General features: G+C 48.8%; 1 protein-coding gene and 1 pseudogene across 4 annotated transcripts in view; one reads left to right on the forward strand and one right to left on the reverse strand.

Annotated features, from left to right (window-relative positions):
• LOC126543093 (LIM domain-binding protein 2-like) overlaps positions 1-16,210 on the forward strand; it is a 331,870-nt gene that overhangs the window by 68,681 nt on the left and 246,979 nt on the right. The window lies entirely within an intron of this gene.
• Positions 14,969-16,044, reverse strand: LOC126543098 (ras-like GTP-binding protein rhoA; annotated as a pseudogene).

Below are 16,210 nucleotides of genomic sequence, written 5' to 3' on the forward strand. Positions count from 1 at the left end.
TACGACCGGTTGGGGTCCTACCCGGACACAGACGTAATCTTGAAGTGCTTCAGCATCGACTCGCCCGACTCCCTGGAGAACAACCCAGAGTCCGGGAGACCGGAGGTGCACTACTTCTGCCCGGGCGTGCCCGTCATCCTTGCGGGGAACAGGAAGGGCCTTCGCAACATCCCGCACACGCTGCCAAAGCTCGCCAAGATGAAGCAGAAGGCGAGTCAGCAGGACTACGACCGGTTGGGGTCCTACCCGGACACAGACGTAATCTTGAAGTGCTTCAGCATCGACTCGCCCGACTCCCTGGAGAACAACCCAGAGTCCGGGAGACCGGAGGTGCACTACTTCTGCCCGGGCGTGCCCGTCATCCTTGCGGGGAACAGGAAGGGCCTTCGCAACATCCCGCACACGCTGCCAGAGCTCGCCAAGATGAAGCAGAAGGCGAGTCAGCAGGACTACGACCGGTTGGGGTCCTACCCGGACACAGACGTAATCTTGAAGTGCTTCAGCATCGACTCGCCCGACTCCCTGGAGAACAACCCAGAGTCCGGGAGACCGGAGGTGCACTACTTCTGTCCGGGCGTGCCCGTCATCCTTGCGGGGAACAGGAAGGGCCTTCGCAACGCCCCGCGCACGCTGCCCGAGCTCGCCAAGATGAAGCAGAAGGAGAGTCAGGAGCACTACGACTGGTCGCGATCCTACCCGGACACGGACGTAATCTTGAAGTGCTTCAGCATAGACTCGCCCGACTCCCTGGAGAACAACCCAGAGTCCGGGATGCCGGAGATTCATCACTGCTGGCTCAGCGTGCCTATTATTGTTGCGGGGAACAAGAAGGGCGTCCGCTATGTCCCTGTCGCGCGCAGCCTGCCGGAGCTCGCTGTGCAGAAGCAGAAGCCCGTGTCTCCTTAAGAAGTGCGAATCCATATGCTTGTTGGACACTGCAGATGCACCAGTACTACTTGCCATCAGCGCGTGTTCGTATGACAGGCACGCTCAAGCGAACCATTATGCATGCACAGAGTGTATTATGCAAGACAGATCGAGATTTCAAAAGGTATATGTATATATACGGTACAGATCACATATAGTAAATGTATTTTCACCACAATCTAATTACACAAATATAGGTATTTTAGCATTTGATAAACGGCGACGCACTCCAAAATGATTGGCAATAGATGGAAATTTACGACGATACTGCGATTGTGCGTCACAGCACTACTTATCCAGGTTCATCTTCTATATAAATACAGACTAGAAATTTCTTTTACCCCAAAACGGCGGTCCACGAGTTCGAGTATATATAGCTTGCGGAATCTTGGCTTTGCATAAAGCTGCAACGTTCGCAATCTAGCAATCTGGCAGCCTTGTTCGCAATTTAGTGATCCGCCCACGTTTTTCGTGCTTGCTTTTATTAGTTGGTGGGAAAGTTCGCGGACAACTTTGCTTTCAGGAAGTGCCGTATAAGTGTGCTTTGACTTTCCGTAACGTTTAATAGTAACGCTTTTATTAATATTTGACAAATCACTATAAGATTTCTTGCTTTAGTTTCTTTTTTTGTTAGTTTTATTTTGCCCAGCTTCACGGTCTTTTCTTAGCTTTGACTATTTGTCTTGCGCCTTTCCTCCTGAAATTAAGCGCTCTGCAACATATTAAAACATATTGCTTCGAAAAGGAAATAGCTTGATATTTTACAGTCTGTCTGCAAACGCATGGCGAAGCTCATTCGTTTCCCACTGGCTCCCTCATTCTCGATTAATATTCCTACATCTTTTGAGCTTTCGGTTCCTTGGTCCCTCTGATTTCTTTTCACATTCTGACAGGTTCCCCGTCTCCCTTGCTTTCTTTTCGCCTCTTTTTCAGCGTGCCAGGTTCCTGGAGCAGGTACATAACTCAGACCATGCCGCACGCAAGTGTGCACGATCTTCTTTTTCCTTTCGTTCTATTTCTTTATGTAACGAAACACGGTCTGTATAACGAACTCCATCAGTGCACTCACTCCGCCTGTCCCTGCTTCCCCAGGGAACACCATCTAGCGGCAACGGTGTTCGCTCTAGGCTGTTGTTCTTTGTTCCTTTTTATTTTTTCTACTGCATGTTTTTCTCTTCGTAAAAAGGAGAGGAGAGTGTGCGCGAAAAAAAAGAAAAGACACGGCACTCTTGAGCAGCAGTCCCTGCGAAAGAGGAGGGCCCGCGAAGCGTATTGATCGGACCTTTCCTTTTCCCCTACGTAAATCCCTTCTGCCTCCCTCTGGACTTTCTTTTTTCTTTTCCCTCGCTGTGGCGGCGGCTGGCGCGGGTTTTGTGCAGCCGCCTCTTGTGCCGCTATAGCAGCAGCCGTGGTGGCGAGGGCGGCGTTTGTCGCCCCGGCGGCGGGCCGCCCGTGTGCGGAGTCCCACTGCAATCCCCCCGGCCAGCCCAACGGCGGGTCTCTCGCCCGCGAGCCCAGCAGCGCCCGCAGCACACTGGCTCGCACTTCTCGAGCGGCAGCAGCAGCAGCTATCTCGGCGGGCCACTTTGCGCGGCGGGCCGCCGCTTGCTATTGATCTGTTTCCAGGCCGCGCCGTTTCGCGCCGCCAGACGCGCGTGGCCGCATAAACAAGCGCGCTTCTTTTTTCGCGCGCGGTTGACTGCGCCGTCGGCGACCCCCACTTAGCCCCCCCACCCACGGCACCCTGGGTTTCCCCCGTCGTGCCCCTCTTCGGCCCCCGAGGGAGGAGGGGCCGGCCGGCCGGACCCGGGGCGCTCGTCATCGTTTCGGTCCTCGCGCGCCCAAGACAGCCGCCGGGCCGGCGGCGTGTGCGCCGCGGGTCGTTGGGTGCCTCGGTGCCGCGTTTCTCACCCTAGCGTGTCGTAAATTGGGCCGCTCCTTGTCGCTGACAATGATCCAGCCCCCTTTCCCCACTTGCTTTGTCCTTCTTTCCGACGATGTGTCAATGTTTCTTGAAGGAGCACCGCGGATGCTTGCCACGCGCAGGCGGCTGCATTCGGTATGTCTACCTGCGCTCTGGTTTTCCGCCTTAGTTTAGTCGCTGGTAAGCGGCTGATTCTGGTCATAATGCATAAGGAACTGCGCTTCGATCTGGCCCGGAGCAATACCGCGGTTGTCCCCCATCCCCCTTACAGTCCCGTCTTGGCTCTGTGCGACTTTTGTTTCCCCGACTGAAGAGAACGCTAAAATGAAAGCATTGGGAGACCGTGGAAAACATTCAAGAACATGTTACAGCGTTCCTGAGACATTCCCGCCGAGTACTTTCAGGGTGCCTCCCAGGCGTGGCAGACACAGTTCCGCAAGTGTATTGATGCAGGGCCAGAGTATTTTGAAGAATTTTAACCAGTTGTACAGGTCCGGTCAAGAAATATATTTTTCTTAGAAAATGCGCATTACTTTCATAGGATATGATAGGATAGGAATAACTTTAATAAAGTGCCGGCAAACGACGATTTAACGAGTCGTGACGCTGGCCAAGCGTCGACCCGGGGTTATACCCTACTCTGCACTAGCCCAGTTGGGCCCGTTTGTAGTGGGTCATGAGGCTTGTGCTTTTCGAGCGCACCCCGGGCCTGCTGGACGGCCCATAGTTGTGAGTCCTTGTCTGCAGACTGCAGTGCACTTTGAAGTTCTGACGGGTAAGTCCTGGAGGTAGCTGCCGTCGGGAACCTGGCACAGTCCCACATGATGTGCCATTGGTCCGCCGGACCCGCTGCACAAACACCGCACCGCACTTTCATAATGTACCCTGTATATTTTAACATACAGTTCAAATAATGTACATTTAAACATGTTTATTTTGGGTGAACTTGTGCCCGACACGCAAACAGCTAAGCTCGATCGAGTCTTGCTTCTAATTCCTCCTTTTATTCAGGGGCTGCATATAACGTAAAGCTATTCCATTCTGAGTTTATTTCGATATCCTGGCGTCAAACTTACGTAACCAGCGACGCAAGCATCGGGCGGTGAGTCGCAGCGTTGTTTGAACAGACCTACCAAACGCTATCCTTGTTTGTAGGAGGAGGCAAATAGCACCATTGCCCCCCTTGATAGGGTTTTCTTATCTGATTGGCTACGCGAGGAGTGCGCAGAAGTGCGGAGGGTTTCGGTAGGTCCGAGATACAGCGCAGATTAGATAACCGGAGGAGGAGGGCGGTGCCGGCGTCGGCGACAGGACCGCTTATCCTTGCTTTGACCGGTCGAAAATTGCGGTGGCGGGCAACCGGTAAGTTAAACAGTGCCGCTCAAACGGATCCTCGTCGAAGAAGAGCTGGCAGAGCGATGTCGTATACGGGGTCGAAAGGGCTTGACAAGTTATACTGCCACGCAATTTCTTTTAATCTTATGCGCAGATAAATACGAGGGCGAATCAGAAAGCCTTTGCTCCTGGTTAATTTTTTTTTTTAAAGCCGAATTATGGTTGTCAATGCGAAGTCAACATAACCATTCCCAGCGGTGCGCACCTTTCTTGGACCGACCCGTCCTTACCTGCCGGTAGCTCCACGGCGTACGAGCAATGAAGTGCGATTCCTTTTCTATGGAGTAAGGGACGGACGCCCATCGAAATGCACAGGGAAATGCAGCCTACGTATGGGGAAATGTGCCTCGCTTTGAGAAGTGTGAGGTGGTGGTGTTGCGATTTCGCAAAAGTCCGTGAAGACTTCCATGACAATGAGCGTTCGGGGAGGCCGCGTGCGCAGCTGACTGGCGACAGTGCTGTGATGGGAAAAAGGTCTGAACCGGTGTGGGGACTATGTAGAAAAATAGAGTAAGGCACGTAGAAGTGTGCGTATATTTGCAATTACATGTATGTACCTTATTTTGGCTAATAAAATGTAGGGGCAAATACTTTCCGATTCGCCCTCGTTCATTGTCACCGGCAGCTCCGAGTACCCAGTGCCAGAGCTATGGGCGGACAGGCATCTTTTATTCCTTTCGTGATGGGACAGTTTCCGGCAACTTAAAAAAAAAAACCCTCTGTTTTACTCGGCATATTAATGCATATTTAGCGCATACACGTCACTTTGACGCATGAGTTTTCGCGCTTTTGTGACGTCGCCTGACAGACGGGCGAAGTCGCAAAAAATTCGCAAAATCCCGAAATTTTTTTACCATTCGCGGAGAGCTAATAGCGAAAAAGGCGAGGAATCGGAAATAATCCTTCTTTTGTTTGGCCTAATCATGCATAATCTGTGTGCAGACGTCATATCAGATGAGGAGTTTTCGTGGTTCTCCTGACGTCGTCTGACAGACAGGTGAAGGGGTGGTGGTCCGAAAAAATTTGGCTAATCGTGGTTGGCTAGTGGTAGAAATAGAATGGAAAGCGATTTTAATAGCTTTACGTGGTAGCGCCCCAGGGCCCTAACTCACAACACATTTCGTTTGTAAGTGCTCTCTGCCATTCGCCAGCCGGTTTCGCTAATGACATGTGCAGCGTCAACATTGGCTGATTTTTACCCCCCTACGAGAATTCTTGCGTAAAACGTTTTTGTGAATACGGGCCCTGGTTCTTTTCAGCGTGTCCGCGATGATCGCACGATGCACTCGAATGCTGCGATGGCACTTGCCGTGCGAGCATTTGTGTTCCTCGCATCGCTGTGGCGCTATTTAACGCTTGCGCCGTGAACAACTAGGAGGGCGTAGGGACCGGCGCGCATAACTTCAAGATGGCAGCTTGTATCAATGTATACATTGCTCTAAGGGTAATGCTAGTGTACTGGAAAGGGAACATCGCGGATGCGATCAGCACTCAAGTGTGACATCTATCGGCATTGCCCCTAACGCAGTACTTCACTCTCCGCTCAGGACACTTGCATGGCTTGTCTAGAAAGTGCGGAGGGAATGTGCTCCGACATGTAGCTGCGAATGAAATCTGTCGGTCACATTCGGCTCTCTACCTTTTCAGCCAGCGAGCTAGATCGTTACCGAGCGTTTTTTTTTTAGTTTTCTTTTTTTTATTCTTGTTCTTTTTCGCACCATTGTAGATTTGCAACCATGTCTTCAGAGATGCCGAAACCCCAAAGACGTCGAGATAGGTGCGTTATATAGGAGTTGCACTCCCACGAGCGTTCGCAGACAATGGAGTACGAAGCAGCTGCGCGTGCGTTCTTTAGGCATGTGTGCCGCTCGCACAATGGGACGTAATTAATAAGGACGTCAGCGTAACTTGCATGCACTCTTGAACGATGGAAGTGACGCAGAGTGGAGAAAAGAATGGACTCCCTGGTGGGGGTTTTTTTTCTATGCGAATTTGGATAATTACGTCGTTGTTTTTACGTGGCCGAGACGAGTTGCTGTGAAGAGTTTACTTGAACGCAGAATATTCGCCCATGCGGTGTTCGCTCTAACTCTGCAAACTCAGGGCCCCTGCATGCTGAACTACGCACTACCCAGCTCCTTAGTTTATCGCTTACTACTTGCAAACTTCGAACACCACCTTCGACCGAGCGAGAGACACCTGTTGTTCTAGATGCTAAGGACTGCAAATAACTTTCCAGGTTATAGTGTGTGTGTGTGCGTGTGTGTGTGTGTGTGTGCGTGTGTGTGTGTGCGTGCGTGTGTGCGTGTGTGTGTGTGTGCGTGCGCGCGTGTGTGTGTGTGTGTGTGCGTGCGCGCGTGTGTGTGTGTGTGCGTGCGCGCGTGTGTGTGTGTGTGCGTGCGCGCGTGTGCGTGCGCGTGTGTGTGCGCGTGCGTGCGTGCGTTTAGTTCGAACACTTTAAGAAAAAAATAAATAAAAGCGCACGTTACCACAGATTCTTTATATGCTTAGGCTGACATCACAGGTAAGAAAAACCAATTCACTCAATTAACAAACTATTTACATTAATTAACTCATTAGAAAAGTTACGGCACATGTTGTTTATATTGAAATGTTGAAAGAAATCGTCATAAACGTCTTGTTCCGTGCTTCAACATTTCAAAATACGTAAGCCGAAATAATTGGTTTCAAATTACTTGTTCAATTTAGACGACTACGCACGCAGCACTGCGAAGCGTGGTTAGCAGTACAACACCTCTCTCCCCCTCCTCCCCCCCCCCCCCCCGTGGCCTAGTAGGGTGGCGTAAAATGTGCGGCTATACCAAACGTACAAAAAGTAAAAATTTGGCGGGCTCAACTGTAGTTGACCTCGACATTATGCGAAGCGTTATTACTTACACCTGCCAACTCTCCCGAAGTTTTCACAATATTTACGAATTCGGGCGGCTATGATATTGCGAATTTTACGTGAAGTTTTACGAAAAATAGATTCTGTTCGCGAAAAAGTTTTAAAGATGTTGAGAGATGCGGTGACAGAAGACTGCAAAAAAAAAAAAAAGAAAATAAATGCACGCATGAAAGAAATTGGGATCGGACCTACGTCGCCCTGTTGTGCCAGCGCAAGAAGCCATATCTCGAGCAAGTTTGTTCCCGCAACTTCCTGCAGCATCCGCGAAATGGGCAACAGCAGATTGGCTTAAAAGTTAATTTGATCGAAAAAAACAGTGTTGCTTTTCAGTCTTTGCTGTTTCTAGTTTGATGCTGCTTGTGTGCTGCGCCTAAAGGTAAACAATCGTAAATGAAGTGCGTGCGCATCCCACAAGTTCGGTGGGGTAGATGGGCAGGTGTAGCCGTCTCCAGAGCGGGAAGCCTAGTTCAGCACTTTTCCGTCTCGTGACGACAAACGTGGCGCTGCGGTCAGAGGCCTGCCTAGGGTGCCTCGATGTCAGCGCCGCCTCCCGCCGTACGGAGTAGCGCGGATCGAGGCACCCTAAAAGGCCTGCCACTAGCAGCGCGCGTCGTGTGCTGCTGCGGCCTAGAGAAGCGCGAAGTGCGCTCGTATGGACTATGCGTGTACAGTGACGCGTAAGCCTTCTAAGTGCGAACACCTACGTTCGTGATGACACGTATACTTGACACATGCTGTAATATTCTCGAGGAAAGGGAAGACGCGTGAAGGACCAGGGGCAGCAGCCCCTCGAGTGCTCACAATGACTGCGTATACGAAAAGTACTGGGTGACAGTGGGTGCGAGTGGAACTGTGGCGTATTGATTACTGTATTTAAACTGGAAACCGTCTTCGCAGTCGCATCATATACAGTTGCAGATTTATGAATGCTTCGGAGCCGTGTCACTTGCGAAGGTAACGTACTTGCCTTGTGCGTCAGCTGTTTTGTTCTCGGTTGGTTTGAAAGTCAAAAATATAGAGCTCTTAACGCTGTTTAGTTCGGTAAACACGTTAAAATTGAGTCTACGAATAGGAGCAGAAATTCTGCACGGCCGAAATAGAACTTCTTCGGCTCTTCTAAAACGCGAGAGCCAAAATTTGTTTTATGAAACAGTATGCAGGTGGTGTATGCGAACGTAATTCGCGCAGGGCCGGCGTATTTCTATGCCATGAAATGCGTAATCGAAATGACTTGGTTTGTAGCAGTGTAAAATACCATCGAATAAATATTGATACTCGCACAAATAAACTCCCTGGCTTTATTTCTTTGCCCGTATGGGTGCTATTATAAAAACGAGAGGTATGTTAATCCGTGTCGAGCTAGGCGCTTGTAATATAATTTGAGAGCCTCTTTTTTGCAAACAGAAATAAACTTGTTTTTGTGAGAAAACAAAAATTGCTTATCTTGTTCGATGATGTATTATTAGCTCCATAAGAGTACCTTGTAGCATGCAAAATAATAGTTTAGGCTCTTGATGATCGCATGCGTATATTTGAATGCATTGTGTAATTCTCCAGTCACACGCGTAATCCACGAACGCCAAGCTTTTGCAGCAAACTATAGCTTTCGAACGTAACACAGCACTGCATCACAGCGCTCACAATGTATGTTGTAGCTTATAGTAAGATGTTTTTCTTCCTTTCTTTTTTTTTTGTAGAGTCGGCTTAGCTGGAGCCAAGTCCTTGCCCTTCACGAGGTAGTGCAGGCGAGCAGTGGATTAGCTTGATGATACTGTTTTTGTAAGTTCGAGTTTGTGCTGCTCACAAGCGACTAGTCCAGAAGACTTGAGCTGGAGAAAGGAATAAAATATGCGAGGGGCGGCGTACTGTGCAATCGTTTTCTTGAGAACCGCAGCCGCTGCACTTGAAGCTAATTTTTTTTTTCTATGTGGCTGTTGATATTTGTCGTCGTACTTGGCAAAACGTCTTCGAGCTTCTCGCACAGAATGATTTTTGTCGACCGCCTTTCGACAGGTTCGCTTCATCACTTGTGTACAAATACTTATTCTGCACTTGTTCAACACGCGTCATTTTCATTCGCATCCTATTCGCTTGAAGCGTGTGCCAGTGTGGCTCACTGTCTCTAGAGGATTATTTTAGCGGCCGGCATCCCGTCGAAGTCTTGCCTGTTCGTTATCGCGGAAATTTTTTTTTTTTTTCGACATGTAAGCCGGACCGTCGGGTATAGCATCGAAGGAACAGTGTCACTCATTGGCCGCAGACGCACCCTGGATATCTGCGCAATGCGCCCATTGAAATAGACTCCTCGAACTGGCGCTCGCACACGACTAATGCGCTTGAAACATTTAGTCGGTAAGGCGATGCGCCAACTCACATTTGTCGGAAAGTTATGGGTCTCGCGGCGTCGAAACCACTGTTATTTTAGCCCGCGGCTTGCATGTTTGTTACCAAACTTAATGTTTGGCGCGAAGCAAGTGGTGCCCCTCCGGTTAGTTATCTTCTGTGCAGAAACACTTCCACTCTGTCTCGAAGCCTCAAAAGCTTGGTATTCACGGACACCACCCACAGTATTCACCTCGCTCCTTCAACATCTGAGTGAATTACAGGAATCGGGAGAACTATCGTGACTCCGAGCGCAGTGCACCGTATTGTGTGCTCGTTAACTAACGATGGAAATGACCGACGTCTTTTGAAAACACGCACACGCACGCACGCACGGACACACGCAGACACATACAAACATACGTATATACATACATATATACATACATATATACATACGTATATATACATATATATATATATATATATATATATATATATATATATATATATACATATATATATATATAGTTGTGGCTAACGAAATCACGCAGGCCCCGGTAGCAAAATGAAGAAATAGAGAGTACGGCATACGTTGGATTTGCACAGTATAGTTACTGACGTTTCGGCTGGTGGACAAGCCTTTGTCAAAGTAGTCTTTGTCTTTGACAAATGCTGCTCCACGAGCCGAAGCGTCAGTAAAATATACTGTGCAAATCCAACGTACGTCGTACTCTCTTTTTCTTCATTATATATATATATATATATATATATATATATATATATATATATATATATATATATATATATATATATAGCGAGAGAGAGAGAGAGAGAGAAACATTACGGCAACCAGGGCCACATACACATTGGTGGCACATAATTGTAAACCACTATCTCTGGGGTCGGCCCAGAAAAATGTCCTGATACGCCACGAGATACACCACAGAAATTGGCGTGACTCGAGGAAGAATACATCGCATTAGAAATAAACATCAACGCTATGAAACAGCAAGAAAAAACGATAGGAGAACAAGAGCGCCTAGAAAAACTATCAGAGGAATAAAACATCGCATAAATGAAGCGTAGCCCGCTGCACCACACATTTATATACGCGTATAATCAGCGCGCAGATAGCATCAAACCATTGTCATCATGCTGTAAAACTATCTTCCCGCTGTTCCTTCCCGGACTGCCCGTGAAACTTCATGCCGTTTAAATGTGCCATATCGAATAACTGCACTATAGCATCAAATAACGCACTAACGCTTCTGGACGGTGATCGACGTTCTCTTGCCTTCGTGCGCTATTTATCCAAAATTCTCCGCTCTGCTTATTTTTGTGCCGAAATTTGGGAGGCCTTTGTGCGCGGCGAAGCTTCTACGTCAGTGCGTCGTTTGCATTTGGTCGACAGGAAAAAAAAAAAAAAAAGTCTCTATAGCTTACGTATACAGGGTTCCTTTTTTTTTTTTTTTTTTACTGCAAGCATAGTATTGAAGTTTTCGCGTTACAGGAACATCTTTCGAGCGCAGTCAAGGAAGTGCGATGATCAAACCGTTGCCAGGTTTGAAGCAGCGATCAAGTCGAAACCTGTTTCCGGAGCAGTTCCCGGGCTTGAAAATGCAGACTGGCCGCCATACGCAACCCTTCCGCATGACTTTCCGTCTGCTGCTTTCTTTTTTCTCTGTGCGTAGACGGGCATTTACGACGAAGTATTGAGACCACGGCCCAATGATAGTCGCTCACATGACCACGTAAAGGTGATAAGCACTCCCCCCCTTCCTATTCTTTCTTTTAATAGTTCCTTTTAATACAAGGTTATTCACCCAGCGATCTTCTTTAACGTTTGCGTCGCTGAAGTCAAGGAAGTGGTGCTGGTATATCGTTAAAAAAAAAGGCCACACTCTCGTCGGGTGCGTTGTACGCATGTCGAGAAAAAAAAATTGTCTTACATTGCAGATAATTATCCTCAATCAGCAGGGCCATTGTTCTCGGAGTGCGTTTAACTGAGCTGGGCCTCGCGCGTGGTTCTGATGCGGCCGTGCACACTGCCAGCCTCGTTTCACTCCTGGCGATAAGAGGGACGACCGCGATTAACCTCGCATGCACTGGAAGCGCCGGGGCTAATCTTTCTTAATCCTCCTTTGGGGCTTCGAACGTTTCGAGTATAGGTTAGCTTTGCTTAACGAAAGTCATTTGACACGTTGAGCGTAAACACAGGCGGGCCGACGTTGGCAGCTGCGAAGAGAACGAGTGCCTCATTTAGCAACGGAAGTAAGGCATGGGCCGCTTTTACCTCGAGGGATTGGCTGTTCTTTTCTTTTTTTTTTTTTTTTCGATGGCTGCCGGGTGGTGTAGTGTTCCTGCAGACGTTAATCCACGCAGGAGACTCAAGGCAACATAAGCAAAAACCTTAACGGCCCTCCGGACGTGTATCAGAGCGCATTGTGTTTCCGACGCGCTGCCATGGCGCGCATGCATGGATACCGTGCCATTTATGTATGAAACGATAAAATGTCGTGCAGCAGCCACAATAAGAAAAAACAAAAAGAATAGTTAGAGAAAGCTACGTTATAATGATTCTCTGGAACATGATATTGCTGCCTCTGCATTGTTTGTGGATTTCCGCGAAGCATGTTTTTGCACAAACTTTCCTTTCTATAGTACTCCGCGGCTCCTTCCTGCACCTATATATGCTCAAGGATTAAAGGGCAGATGTCAATATGTTTTGCTAGGACAGCTTGAAAGCGACTTTTCTAAGAAATAAAGTCTGGAGTTCCCCGTGGATCATTAAGACCACTTTTTATTTAACGCAAATATTAATTATAATTCAGCCGCGCTGCCAATCAGTGTTTTTCAGTACGCTGACGGCACCGTCCTTGTAGCCCGAGCGTTCAGGTGCGATCGCTTTGCTTTAAATTTGGGGGAGGGGGGGGGGGGGGGTTCAGGGCAGTGGATTGGTTGGCGACTAACCTCATTATTCTAAAGACATAAAGAACCCTGCTCACTTGCATTGTTCTGTGCTGGCACATCAGAGTTAATTCACTTTATCGCTTTCTTCTAAACACCATCATAAACGACTTTAGTCTTGGAAGAAACGACGTGCGCAAGACATTTGCTCTACGTGGCTTTTAAAGCTTTTTGGCACAGCCACACAAAAGTCCGTATATTACTTCACGCTCCCTCGGATCTAAACAATGCTACTGTATTCCTCGGTGATCGACAAAATGTCACAGAGAGAGAAGGAGAGAGAAAACATTTATTAAAATATGACAAAAGAACGTGCGATTACTACGTTCCGTCCTTTCTGAACACTCTACCACCAAGCGTCTTTCACACAACTAAGAAAAATTTTCTAAAGTTATAAGAACTATCAGTTTGATAGAGTTTGTTCATTCCTTTCGTGACTGTCTCATGCGTGTGTGTGTTTTAGTTTGTACTTCTAGAATGTGACACTTTTGTGTTTGCTGCTCAGATTCATTTTTTGATAGACTCTTCAGTTTTTGGTTACGCCTTACAACATGTTGAAATAAGAGCCGTGTCCTGTCGCTTTTTTTTCTTTTGTTGATATGATATGTACTTGGTTTTGTTGATGAGTTGAAGGATTCTGCAGAATCCTTCAACTCATCAACAAAACCAAGAACATATCATATGTAGGTGCCATATTATTATTATTATTATTATTATTATTATTATTATTATTATTATTATTATTATTATTATTATTATAGAATGGTACTGATAGAAAAGCAAGCACTAATACAGCACTCGGGGAAAACACATGTATCCGCACTTTTGCACTAGCTGTACAAGAAAGCTAAGCTCACAAAACGTGGGTAGAGCGCTAGATTGCGACCAATGGCTTGTGCGTAACTGCGAAAGCAGTTACGAAAGCAGCAACGCGACGATGCGAGACGGCGCATTACTAAGCGTGCAGCAGGCTTTCGCCTTCACTTTACAGGAGAGTAGCATGCTGCCTGGCTTTTCTTTAAAGTCGGAGACCTTTCGGGTCTCTTAATAAAGGTTTCTAGTCTGTATACATATAGGAGGTGAACGCCGTTAAGTAATGTCGTGACACTCGACCGCTGTTTCACTGCAAAATTCCATCTGTTGTCAATCGTTCCAGAGTGAGTCGGCATTTTTCATATGATGAAATACCTATATTGCCGCTATTTCAGTGTGGTTAAAATACGTTTTATATATCTGAACTGCGCCGTACTTTTTGACATCTCGATCTGTGTCGCATAATACGCTCTGTGTATCCACAAAGGATAACTTTTCGCTTGAGCGTATATGTCATCCGAACAAGCACGCGCTCCCAGCAGGTTTAGCAATGGCGCATTCGCAGTGTCTAAGGGGTATAACGAATTGCGCTTTTGTTGTAAAGGGAGGAAAGCGACTTCCTGTAGCCCGTGAGAAACAGCATAAAATTATCTTTGCAGCGCGAACCTGCGCACCACATTTCCTGTATTTTTTTTTTTTTAAACCGAAACTCGTGCTATAGTTTCGCTAGTTTCGCAAGATGGGGTCATCACATTTGTTGCTCGTGTTAATACCTCTCCTTAAAAACTCCGAGGGCACCTAAGCACTTCTTATGAATTGGGAATGCGAAAGCATGAATGTCCAATTGAACGCCGCTGAGCAGTCGTCCGAGTTCTGTGCGGCGAGTAATGTGCCACAGCGGTACGTTCTGCCCGAGCCAACAAGCAGTAGAAGCCTGCTGTGCCGACACCGCATTCCACCGACGTCCTGCGTCACCAGAGACCGAGGAAGCCGCAGCGGCCACGAAGGCGGGCAGGCGCGCGCAGCAGCTACGCCCAGCGGGAGTGAGAGAGATAGATACGGATCGTGCGCCGGCTTCCGAGAGCGAGGGTGACGTGGCGTCGCGGCGATGTCCTCTCTCATCACGGAACACCTGGCGCGCTGGCTTCCCCAGCAGGCGTACCCTTTTGCCCGTCCTGCTCCATCGAGGCGCGCTCATGACGTGGCGTCGCAGCCAACGGCAATGCAATTTTATGTGCCTTTTCGCTGCTACAGATTACAGACGCGACTTTTTCGCTCGATGGACCATTTGACGCTGTCGCATCAAAAGGTGTAATGAAGCCGACGACCCGTGCCGTGCTTATGTAAGAGATCGTGTTGTTTCAAAAATTTCGTTCTGAGGGTGAATGTGCCAAAATTACAATCTGATTATGAGGCACACCGTTGTAGGTGATCCGGATTAATTTTGATCACTTCAGGTTCTTTAACGCGCACCTAGATCAAACTACGCGAGCGTTTTTGCATTTCATCCCCATCGAAATGCGCCCCCCCCCCCCCTGCCGCGAACCCGCGACATCGAACTAAGAAGCGCAACATCTTACTAAGCTACCGCGGCGGGTGAGCTCGTGTTGTCCGCTGACATTATACACAGTGCTCTTCAGCAGCCATCGTTATTGCGAATAAACCTTCTTACACTTAGTGAAGGTGCGAGGTGGTGAATGGTGGCGACGGGGTGCACAAAAAAGTGATGAAGACACTGCAGCGAGATAAATTTCTCCAGCCCCACTCTGGTTTCTCACCGGAGACAGGAATAGGTTTATTCTAGAGAGTAGAGTGCATTTCGTATTGCACGGTCTCTTGTTCTACAGGCCGGCCACCGTAGCAGTCTCCAACACCTCGCGCATGCCGTCCTTCGTCTTGGCAGAGCACTCCAGGCAGAGACATATAGGCATTGATCTCCTCCTCCATTGTGCGCCCTTCCTCAGGCGCTATCGGTTTCCGCTTCGTCTTGGCCAGCTCCGGTAGTCTGTGCGGGTGGTTGCGTAGGCCGGTTTTGTTCCCAGCAAGGATGACGGGCACGTTGGGGCAGAAGTGGCGCACGTCCGGCTTCCCCGACTCCGGGTTGTTCTCCAGGGAGTCGGGCGAGTCGATACTGAAGCACCTCAAGATTACGCCTGTGTCTGGGTACGACACCGGCTGCAACCGGTCGTAGTCCTCTTGGCACCTCTGCTTCGCTTGGCGAGCTCCGACAGCCTGTACGGGTCCTTCGGCCCCTGCAAGAATGGCAGGCACGCTGGGGAAGAAGGGGCGCACCTCCGGACTCCCCGACACCGGGTTGTTTTCCAGGGAGTCGATACTGAAGCACTTTGAGATTACGTCTGTGTCTGGGTACGACACCGGCTGCAAGCGATCGTAGTCCTCTTGGCACCTTTGCTTCGCTTGGCGAGCTCCGACAGCCCGTACGGGTCCTTCGGCCCCTGCAAGAATGGCAGGCACGCTGGGGGAGAAGTGGCGCACCTCCGGCCTCCCCGACACCGGGTTGTTCTCCAGGGAGTCGGGCGAGTCGATACTCAAGCACCTCGAGATTACGTCTGTGTCTGGGTACGACACCGGCCGCAGCCGGTCGTAGTCCTCCTGACCAGCTGTGCTCCACAATACCAGCTGGGCTTGATTTCCGCCGACCTCTATGGCGGCGACGTAGTCCTCGAAGGTGATGGGCACACAGGCCTTTGGAAACGGACCTGTGCTGAAGACGATCAGAAGACTCCCCGTCTCCGATGGCTAGCTTTTTTCCGATCGCCGCCATCTGTGGGATTTCTTCCGAAGCCGAGATGCGCTGCATCGCTGGGCGGTTTGCTTCTTCTTCCTCTTCTTCTTCTTCTTCTTCTTACAAACCTTTTTCAACCTTCTTGCGAAGCGAATTCGCAAACCTATGGTTCACACTGATCAATTGGATTTAACGTCCTAAAGTA

The sequence above is a fragment of the Dermacentor andersoni genome, chromosome 1, assembly GCF_023375885.2.
Source record: "Dermacentor andersoni chromosome 1, qqDerAnde1_hic_scaffold, whole genome shotgun sequence".
Taxonomy (NCBI): Eukaryota; Metazoa; Arthropoda; class Arachnida; order Ixodida; family Ixodidae; genus Dermacentor; species Dermacentor andersoni.